We start from the raw sequence: 11275 nt of genomic DNA, 5'->3' as shown, positions 1-11275 counted from the left end.
GACCCCTTCACCACTAGCCCCACAGTTTTCAATTACCAAAAGAACCGGGGGCTATGGCTTATCTCCTAGCCCCTTTTGCCATACTCCGCGGGTGGTCATAGTATATACTTTGGAACTGGGGTTTGGGCTAACTTCTTTCCCCCACCGCCATGGTTTTGTGGTGTGTGATATGTCCCAGGGACAGGGCTAACTGCCCAACCCCTCTCACCAACGTTAATAACAATATTAATTTAAATATAACCACAGACTATTGTATGTTAAGAACCAATTACATGAGCTAGCGATAAGACATTACATTGTTGTTCCGAAGGTCACGGGGTCGAACCCAAACCATATTTTGCACGGGACCCGAGGGCCAGGTGGTGCCCTCCCATTGGGCCATGTGATGCCTCATGATTGGTCCACCTCAAACCTCGTTAACCAATAAATTTTTTCCACCTAGCCTCGTACGGTCATGCCACGTGTCAGTGCGTGGTTGGTCCATACTACAAACCATAGCTACACAGTCACCTGCTGATGTCAATGCCACGCCACTATACAACTTGCCCAGTCAGCGATCCAGTCAACCTTGTAAGTTGACTTTTTAGTAGTTTACTAAAAATTTCAAAATGCGATAAATTTCGCATACGATGTTGGATTGAGGTGATTCAAGAGTTGTTGGAATAAGAACGATGAAATCTATGATTTGGATCTAGTTTTCGGAGATTTTGAGCACTTTTATTTTTGAACATATTTTTTATCCTTTATATCATTGGCGAGGGACAGACGCAATTTCACCTGGTTTGTTTTGATGTCATCAGTAAGCGACATGATTTGGGTGGGTGGGGAATTTTGGACCTGAGGATTTTTGGATGGGCGCTATTGATTAAAATTTTGTGGAGGGCCTTATTTGGTAATGGGATTTGGCAGGACATTGTTAAAGATAAATACCTCAAGCACAAATCTATTGTGGAATGGTTTAGACAGGGCAGGATAGGAGAGAAAAAAGGGTCTTAAATCTGGCAAATATTTTATAAGGTAAGTGGATGGTTCTTGGATAACCTTCAATGGTTAGTAATTTGATGCATTTTCCTATCGAGGTTCAAAACATATTTTTTTCCTTGACCAGTTCTATAGGTACAAACTAGATCCAACTCCATATCCAATCTGGAAAGAGGCTAGGGAGATTGGACTTGTTGGATCTGATGCAGACTCAGAACTATTATATAAACCAACTGCAATTGGTTAGTCTCGTGAGAGGACTCATGCTGATGTTTTAGTTTGGTGTTGATCTGGATTTAAACAAGAACACAACAAATTACAGAGATAACCATAAACATAGAGATGCAACGGAAATAATACTTCATTTCATTAATGTAAAATACTAAAATATGCTTACAAACAGAAATGGAAATAAACCAGCTAGGGCGATGGTAGCTTATCTCTGAGAAGAGATGTGGCGGCTACATGCCTCTGAACTGTCTTACAATGAGGCTCAAGGGCCTTTTTATTATTGAACAATAAGAGCAAACCCTAAACAACCAAAACCTTAACCCGAGGAGATGTAACACCAAGAGTTTATGGGCCCCGTTGGGGTGAGTTGGACAACCAACTTCCCGGGGTTGTGATTTGGTGATATTATCTCCATTTGAAACGTATGATAGCTTGTTGGAAAGGTCTCTTCGAGGAATACGAAGAAAAATATGATTTTAGACAAAAAAATCACTGACGGTAGATTTCCCAAAAAACATTGTTTAGGGCCTCAAAACGACTCCAGAAGTTTAGGACCTGAAAAACTGCTAAAAATAGTAAATTGTGCTACAATTAAGGAAACTGAAAAGCTGAAAGAAACAGTTGCGGGGGTCCAAATGGGATAGGTGGGTGGCCACCAACGTCCACCTGGATCAGGGGTGGACTTCTGAGGAATGGATCTGTGGTCATTTTTTATTTATACAGACACATCGCTAGTGAGATCGATCCACAAACTGGGCATTGTCGGTATTCTTCTATTTGGCATTGGGAAGTGCCATTAAAAATCATTAATTTCTATTGGCTTGCCTAGAACAATCGTATCCTGATTTGGGATAACTTATGCAAACGCGGTTTTAATGGCCCGTGATGGTGTTCATTTTGCAGAGGATCCCTTGAAAGTGTATTTCATCTGCTTTTACAATGCCCCTTATCTTTGGTGGCATGGTATTGTTTTCTATCCTATTTTCGGCTCCCCAACCTTCGATCCTTTTCCTCACTCAAATCATGCTATATCTGGTGGGCTAGTAGAAAAGGAAATTTCAAGGCCATCCCTCTCTCATATCCTGGGAGATTCGGCGTGCCAGGAACTCTCTAATTTTTGAAGATATTCCTTTGAACATACACAGGGTCTATACACATGTATATGCGTGGATGGAGACTGGGAGCAGGTGTATTCAAAAGGATGGTATTCCCAAGCATATGAATGATATTTTGCAGATACAACTTCCAACATGTTTTTTTGATGGGGCCGCCCAATCTTCCAATTGTGGATGTGGAGCCGAGGTAACGATAAATCCCCAGACTCAGTGTTTACTTTATTGGTATGGTGGGACGGGCTCAAACACCAGAGCATGAACTCTTAGCCCTATGGGGGCTGTTATATTTTGCAAATTTACTTCTCTTGCAGAAAATTGCTATATACGGGGACTTAAAAACCATCATTGAGATTGCTTATGGTAAAAATTCTCTCTCGATTTCCAATCTAAACAACTGGTTGGATTGTATTATGATGCTGAAAGAGTCCTTTGTAGAAATCTCCTTTACACATGTTTACAAGCAATGGAACATTGTTGCAGATGCTTTGTCGAAGAAAGGATTGTTGGTTGCTCTTGATATCATTCATTTCAAGTGGAGAGTTGGGGATGCAAATCTGGAGGAGGGAGAGATTGTCATTTGTTGATTTTTGTATCTTATTTTTGGTTTCACTTGTAGTTCTAGAATATTTTCCATACTTGTTTATTTTCTATACTTTTCTTGAACAATACACTTTGTATATTAGGTATTGGATGGTGGTTAGTTATGTTTTACAAAACCTTATGATTTTTTTATGGACGAAGCAACATGTCACAGGGTGCACTGAACATTTCGCTATTCTACTATGTTTCAAGATGAACTATTTATGTTTTATATTTCAGCTATATTATGAGCATTGAGGCTTATACGTACTAGTTTTCCATTTATTAATAGAAATTCTTCAAAAATTTTAAATAACAAAATATTGTCTGTTTGAATTGTATAGTATTTATTTTTTAAATAAAATATAAATAATACACATTATATATTAAGTTGTAAAACATTTATTAATATAAATTTATTTAATTTCAAATTTAGCAAGAATATTAATTTTTTCAAAATATGAACTTTTATTTTTAAAATAAAATTTGAGAATAAAATTATAACTTAAGATTTAATTATTTCAATATTAATAATTGAAAGCTAAAATAAATTTGTGTTTCTTCTTTATATTACTATTTATATTTTATATTTTTTTTATAGAAACGTTCTTAATTTTATTCTTATTAATTTTTATTTTTATTTTTATTTTTTTTCAAAGAAAAATCAACAACTTCCTGTTAATAAAAATAAAAAGTTACATAGAGGAGATGCACAAGTGCATTCAAATATGTCCCGATGGACCAATGTATGTGCATTAAGCACACATAGTAGCTAGACTACAAAAAAATAAAAAAATAAAAATAAAATTACATTTGACCAGAGAAACTGGTTTTTTATTTTTTTTTCCTTTTTTCTTTTGGACTTTTTGCCAAATCTCAAGTGATGGAGTAGATGAAACAATAGCCAACTCATTATTTCTTGAAGTGTTTGAGACTTCTTTATTTGAATCTGAGCTCTCATAAACATGAGATAGCTTTGTTCCAATTGGGCCTTGGTTGATGCTCTTGTCCTCGTGTTGGTTCTCATGGATCACAACCACTATTGAGTCATTGTGACTCTTTACCTGTTTGTTATGATTCTTCTGCTTCTCTTCTCCCTCCTTTTGAGAACCTTGTTGATATTGCGTCTTTGGATGTTGCTGGGTCTCATCCATTTCTTCATCCTCATCATCTAAAGGAGGGTTGGGGAATTGCCATCCTTTTTGCTTTTGCAGTCTTTTCTTTGCTTGATTGCATGTGTTTTGCAAGTGCCTTGTTTGATGGCAAATCCAGCATCTAAAGGTGGTATTTTCAAAATCTAACCATTGTGTCCATTTGAAGTCTTGATGTGTCAGGTGGATATGATCAGGAAGGCCTTTGCTTAAATCCATCTCAACACATATGCGTGCAAAAGTGAAGATACCTTTGTCCATTCTTTCTCGATCCATTTTTAGGAACCTTCACAAAGAGTCCCAATGCCTTCTAAGACCCAGTGGTGCCAAAAGGAGAGCAAAATATTATGTAGCCTTACCCAAACCGGCATTTTTGTTACGACCATTGAGTTGGCATCAAAACTAGGGAACCATGGGGTTATAAAGAGACTTGCTCTGCCACAAAACCATGGTCCTTCATTTATGACATATTCAAAGTCTTTCTGTGTATCAAACTGAACCACAAAAAAACCTTTTGCACACAGATAAATGTCACAATCTCTAGTCCAATTGAGGTAGATCCACTAATTTAGAAATTTTCATAATACATATATACATGATATTTTTCTTTGATATGTTTTTTTCTTCCTTCACATGTATAATGTTGTATATTTCATATGTTGTCAACACCTATTATGTCACTTGTAAAAATTAAACCTAGGTAGGGAGGATTCCATTCCTTCCGGACAACCACCATTGACATTTTTATTATTTATTTTTTAATTCTTTAATATGATATGTATAACATAGATTTTGTGCGTGCATTTTATTGTTTTCATGTTTATTAATTATATTTATAGATAACATTTTATAGTATCATAATTATGAATATAAATTATCATTATTTTAATTTACATAGTAATATCTTTTAAAGAGTGGGAAAACCTATCGTAACCATCTCCGTAAATATAGACTAACTCATCACTATTATTCAAAAAAACCACACCACCTAGAATCACCCTATTAATGTTCCACAAAGAGATAAATTTTCACTTCTAGTAAATTCTTCTGAATCTTGAACATCCTCCAATTTATATAATAATATATATACATATGAAAATATTATTATTATTAAATTTATTAAAAATTTCATAATACATATATTTATAAATATATGTCTCTTTCATATGTTTTATATTTTTTATTATAATTTTTTCAATGTTATCTATATATCTATATCTATCTATATATGTATGTATAAATCTCAATTTTAATTTTTTTTAATGTAATATATTTAAAAAAATATTTTATATAATTATTAATTAAATTTAAATATAAAATATCTGAATATAAATTATATATATATATATATAACCTTGAAAATAAAATTTTCAACATCTAAAAATAAATTTTTATTTCTTTAAAAAAGTCTCAAATATACACAACTCCGAGACTCCGATTGAATGAGAAAAAACATATTATTTTTTTATTTAAATTTATTTATTTTTAAATTAAATAAATATTATATATTTTTTATTTTTAAATAAAAAAATATTATATATATATATATATATTATTTTTTAATTAAATAAATATTATATATATTTTTTCGCGTGGTCTTCTTTCATACACAAAGTCGTCAAATATTTCCAACACAAATATAAAAATACATTGATATTATAATATTTTTTGTTTTTTTAATATAAAAAAATAATTTAAGAAATTAAAATGTTAATTTATTTAAGAGATGCTTCAATTAAATACTCTCTATATTATTTTTTTCGAAAATTTTCATGAATTAACTATTTAATATGTTTTTAATATCTAAATCAATTCAGAACGAGACAAAAACCGTCCTATCCATAAAGTTTTAGAATAAAACTTTAAAATATTCCAATGAATTTCAAATATTCAAATCAATTTCGAATAAAACAATTTTTTTAATAACAAAGTTGTGAAATACATAAAATTTAGAATTTAGATTGAGTATTTTTTGGGTATTATATGGGTTTTGAGATAATTGATAAGATTAATTTGTCTCATTGTTATTTAAAAATATTTAAATTGTTAAAATTACTTATACCGGATCTCGACTACATTAATTTTTAACGTATCTATTACACGCAAGTGTATGTTGGAATGGTCGGGGCAGTCGGTTAAGACGCCTTCGGTCGGTATCGAGTTCTGTGGAAGTTGCGTCAGCAGTATATTTGGGCCATGGCCATATGTACTATGTACAATTATATCATAACATATATAGCTTCTTCAGCAAAACCTCCCAAAAAAAACCTTTAACATATCTAGATTTCTGTTCACAAAATTTAAAACCAATGACTTGTACAAGATAAAATATCCTAATAAAACCTACGAATTCCCATGCACTAAATTAATAAAACTTCAATACTTTTAAAATTTTATTATTGTTTTGTGATTTGAATAATTTATCATAAATTTTCATAGAAAATTAAGATAGGTGATTATAATATATCTTTAATTTGGAGTCTACTCGTAGTTTATACCATTATTACCCCAATTAGTGTGTGAAATGAGACGATGTTAAAATTGATCAAATTATTAGCTTGATGTTTTGTCTTAAACTTTTATATAATATATGAAAATGTAATTTTGTTTTTAATTTGATGTTAGATTTTAAACTCATTTTTATTAACGAATTATTAAAAATAAAATAAATATAAATAATAATTTTAATATACAATTATACTATATTATATTTTTTTCAATTTAGTTTATTATATATTAATATTAAAGATGAAAATAAATAATTAATATTTTTTTCATATTTTATTAATTAATTCTTAACCATATTTTTTTAATGGCTAGTTCATAACGAGGTAGTTTAAAAATTATGTTTTTTTGGCCTTAAAAGTTATGGAAATTAAAATTTGGCAAGGATTTTTGTAAATCTAAATAAAAGCTGTTAAAATTCATAATTTTAGGTGTCTTAGATGTTTTTGATGGTGCTGAATCCATTTCCACCATAAAAAACATGATTCAAACAATGGATCTACAAGATTAAAAAAAAAAAAAATTACCTGGATTCCGACCACTTTTGGCCTTCCGGGCAATTCCTTTGCCTCCATAGACGACTCCGTGCAATTCCTCGACCTCCATAGGTGACTCCGTTAATTCATAACTACTAATTCTGGGTAATGATGCTTCTATGCTATTTAAACATTTGCCAAGATTGATTTTTTTACCTTTGTCTTGAGGATAAACAACATTAGCTAGTTCGAAATGTCTACCAAATCTCAATAATGTGATTAATCTAAAAGAAAATCTTATTATCAATATAGATCACAAAAGTCTAAAAACTAACCTTTTTTTTTAAACTGAAACGGTTATGTTTTATTTGTAAAGAGAATCAGGTTGGGCTACGCCAAACAATCAAAATACATACTTCGGAAAGTCAGAAGCACAACCTTCCCACTCAGGGGATTATTGCCTTGATCGGGGAATCAACATTTGTACTTATCATCCCAATTTGCAACGTACATCCTATATTTGCCAATCTATCCGCTTACTTGTTTAAACCCCTGAGAATATGGTAAAATTGAACAGAGGGAATTTCTCTCAGAATTCTGTTTAGTCTTGTTAGCAGCTTGTTTAACACCAGATCCTTTAGCTCTTTCTCACTAATGAGCACTTTTATCAGCACTTCCGAGTCTCCAAAGACTAAGATTTCTCTTGGATTTTCCTCTCTCGCCATTTGACAAGCTTTCGATAAGCCGAGAATTTATGCTTGGTTGTTGGTTCTTTGACCAAGCCCCCAGCTGAAAATATCTTCTTTGTTCCCATTCGGTGAAAATATCACCCCGCCCGCTCCTGACTGTCCTGGGTTGCCTTTTGAAGCACCATCGAAGAAGATTGTGCACTTGTCCTGGGATCTCCACCAATGTTGAAAGTTGTCCTCTGAATCTCGGATTTTCCATCTTTCCTTTTGACTTGAGCGAGGATTTGCTTTGATTCTGACCCTGCTGGAATAAGCATCCAACCACGTCCTTTCTTCAATTAGAAGGGAACTGTCATCTTTGAAGGGGAAATGATTGAAAGTTTTTAAGAGAAGGCCCTTTGCTTAGGCAGCCACCATTGCTAGAGACCAATCTATATTGTTGAAAATGATATCGTTCCTGGCGAGCCAAAGCTTCCAACATAAATATTTCGGGGCAGCAATCCACACTCGGTGCCAAAGAGACTTACTAGTGATGCTATGAGGATAACTGTCTTTCCAAGAGGTAAACATGGAGACAACCGAGACCTGAGATGGAGGGCAAACATTCAACCCATGCAGGAAAAAGGACCAGACCTCCTTTGCGAACTCGCACTCTATAAATAAGTGATCAGAAGTTTCCTTTGCGCATTTGCATAACACACAACGATGGGGGCCTACTATATTCCTTTTGCACAAGTTTTCTCTAGTCATAATTTTCTTGTGCATCAAAGTCCAAAAGAATAAATTAATTTTGGGGATGCTGAAGCTATCCCAAATTTGCTTCCAAAAAGATTCCTTCCTAGTTTGCATATGAATGTAGCCTTGAGTTGCCGAATAGACCCCAGTCTTGCCCCAGCCCCAGAAATCTTCTTCTTCCTTGTGGACCGGTGCAAAATCAGAGATTGCTTCAAAAAGAATTTCCAACTGCATTTGTAAATGTTCTGGAGTTCTAGGAAACTTCCATCGCTGCCAGTTCCCATGGCTGTCCCATTCCGAGATGTCTTCTATTTTCCTGATTCTTTTCGCATGTAACAATGCTCTTAACTTAGAGATCTCGTTAACTTCTGCAAGAGGAGGATGGCCCATAATGCTGTCTCTCCATAACATTGTGTTTTTGCCATTGCCAGGAATCTGATATAGGTAGGATCTAAAAAATTCAATGCCTCTGCTACACAAATTCCAAGCTAGAGATCCTTTTGGGTTTTTCTCCACCGTGAATTGCCTTAACGACTGATTGTTGAGATATTTAAGTTTGATTAATTGGCTAACCGGGTGGCTAGGCTCTGCATGGATCTGCCATAATAACTTGCATCCCATTGCTAAATTGGCATGCGTGAGGTCTCTAATTTGTAATCCACCTTCCACGATAGGTCACTTCACCATGTCCCAGTTTATTAAGTGAAATCGATTATTGTTTCCACGGCCTCCATTCCACAGGAAATCGTGAATGAGCCTTGAAATCTGATCGAAGATTGCTTTTGGAGACAACATTAGAGAAGCCTGGAAAGTGGGCAGTACCGAAAGAACATATTTGATTAAAGTGAGCTTGCCTCCCGTGTTGAGCCAAAAACCTTCCCAGACAACGATTTTATTCTTGAATTTTGCTATAACCTCCTCCCGCAATTGGTTTTTGTTGGAACTCAGCATTAGAAGAAGGCCTAAGTATTTTATTTTTTCCTAGGAAAAGTGCCCAGCAAAGCCTAAATGGTTTGCAATTTTCTCAATTATGTGTTGATTTGTGTTCCATCCAAACACAACGCTTTTCCTCTCACTTATAAGGGCTCCCGATATGCTACAAAATTTTTGGAGGATGACTTTAAAAGAATTTGCTATTCTCAGAGAAGCTCCTCCAAGCATTAAGGAGTCATCTGCGAATAGAGCATGGTTCACGAGTTCGATTACTTTTACTATTTGAATCCCAGGAATGCTGCTAGCTTGTTTTTCAAAAGAAAGCTTTCTACTCAAGGAGTCTGCCATCAGAATATAGAGGAAGGGGGATAGAGGGCAACCTTGCCTCAATCCCCTGGTGGCTAGGAAGTAGTTGGCAGGCCTTCCATTTACCAAAGGCGCGATCCAGATCTTTTCTATGCAGGCTTTGATGAGATTAATGAACTCCTGACTGAATCCAAAGGATAAAAGAACCCTGTACAAAAATGAATAGTTAACTCTGTCAAAAGCATTAGACATGTTCAGTTTGATCAGCATACCTTGTTCTTTTTGGGAATGACTGGAATGTAGAGCTTCTTGGACTTGAATTACATTGTCCAAGATGTGCATTCCTTTCATGAACCCCCCTTGAGTTGGAGAAATTAATTTTTGCAGCAGAGGTTTGATTCTATTCCCCAGGAGTTTAGCCAAAATCTGGTAGGAGGCATTGCATAGCGAGATCGGCCTATATCTTTCAAAAGACCGAGGGTTCGCTTCCTTGGGAATTAAGGCAAGGAAGGTGGAATTGATTCCACCTCCGACCTTAGCTTTCCTTAGGAATCCATGAATCATTCTCAGAAGGTCTGATTTAATTATCTCCCAGCATAGTCTATAAAAATGAATTGAAAAGCCGTCTGGCCCAGGAGCTTTGTCGGGCTCCATGGACCACACTATTCTAGAGATTTCCTCTTCTGAGATGGGATTCAACAGCATGTTATTGTCATCTGTGTTAACTAGGTTCGGGATATGAGTGAGGAAATCATTTATGTCCTCTTCGCACCCATCCCTTTCAGCGCTGAGAAGAGTCTGAAAGTGGTTCCCAGTTGCTTCCTTTATCTGATCAAAACCTTTGCACACCTGCCCACTGGAAGTGGTGATTTCAGCGATGTGGTTTCACGAAAGGTGAGCCCTATACTGTTTATGGAAGTATGCAGTGTTTCTGTCTCCAGCTTTTAACCACAAGCTGCGAGACTTGATTCACCAATATTCTTCTTCTCTTCTTGAGCAGATTTTTCTTTGTTAATGTCCAATGAGGAGATTTCAGTCTTTTCCAAATCAAATTGGATTTCAGCCAGTTGTTGGACAACTTCTTTCCTCTGGCTGGTAGGAGTTTTTAAAGCCTTATTTATCCAATCTTTCAAGGCATACTTTGCATTTTTTAACTTTTGCTCCCACACAAAGCTTGGGGAGCCTGTTACTTCTTTTTGCCAAGCTGTTTGAACTGTTTCGAAGAAACCTTCTATTTCAGCCCAAAGAGGACTAAATCGAAAAGGAAGTGGGCCTAAGTCCTCTTCTTCTTTCAAACAGAGAAGTATTGGCTTGTGGTCCGAGGTTAATTTTGGAAGAATCTTGGAGAAGATGATTCTTCTATCCATCATGATTGAACTGTGGGTGAGAAATCTGTCTAGCTTGGCTGAGATATGATTCTCCCCTATTCTATTGTTGGTCCAGATATATTCTCCTTTCACTGGCTTGAAATCTACTAGATCCCATTGAAGCATGAGGTTTTCCAGTACATAGAGCATAGGATCCCTGGTATAAGAACCTCCTCTCTTCTCTTTGGCATCCATAATAATGTTCAG

Source organism: Pinus tabuliformis, chromosome 8 (assembly GCF_031772625.1).
Source record: "Pinus tabuliformis cultivar Carrire ecotype Pingquan chromosome 8, CPIR1, whole genome shotgun sequence".
In the NCBI taxonomy this organism is placed as follows: domain Eukaryota; kingdom Viridiplantae; phylum Streptophyta; class Pinopsida; order Pinales; family Pinaceae; genus Pinus; species Pinus tabuliformis.
This window is presented reverse-complemented; position numbering follows the sequence as displayed.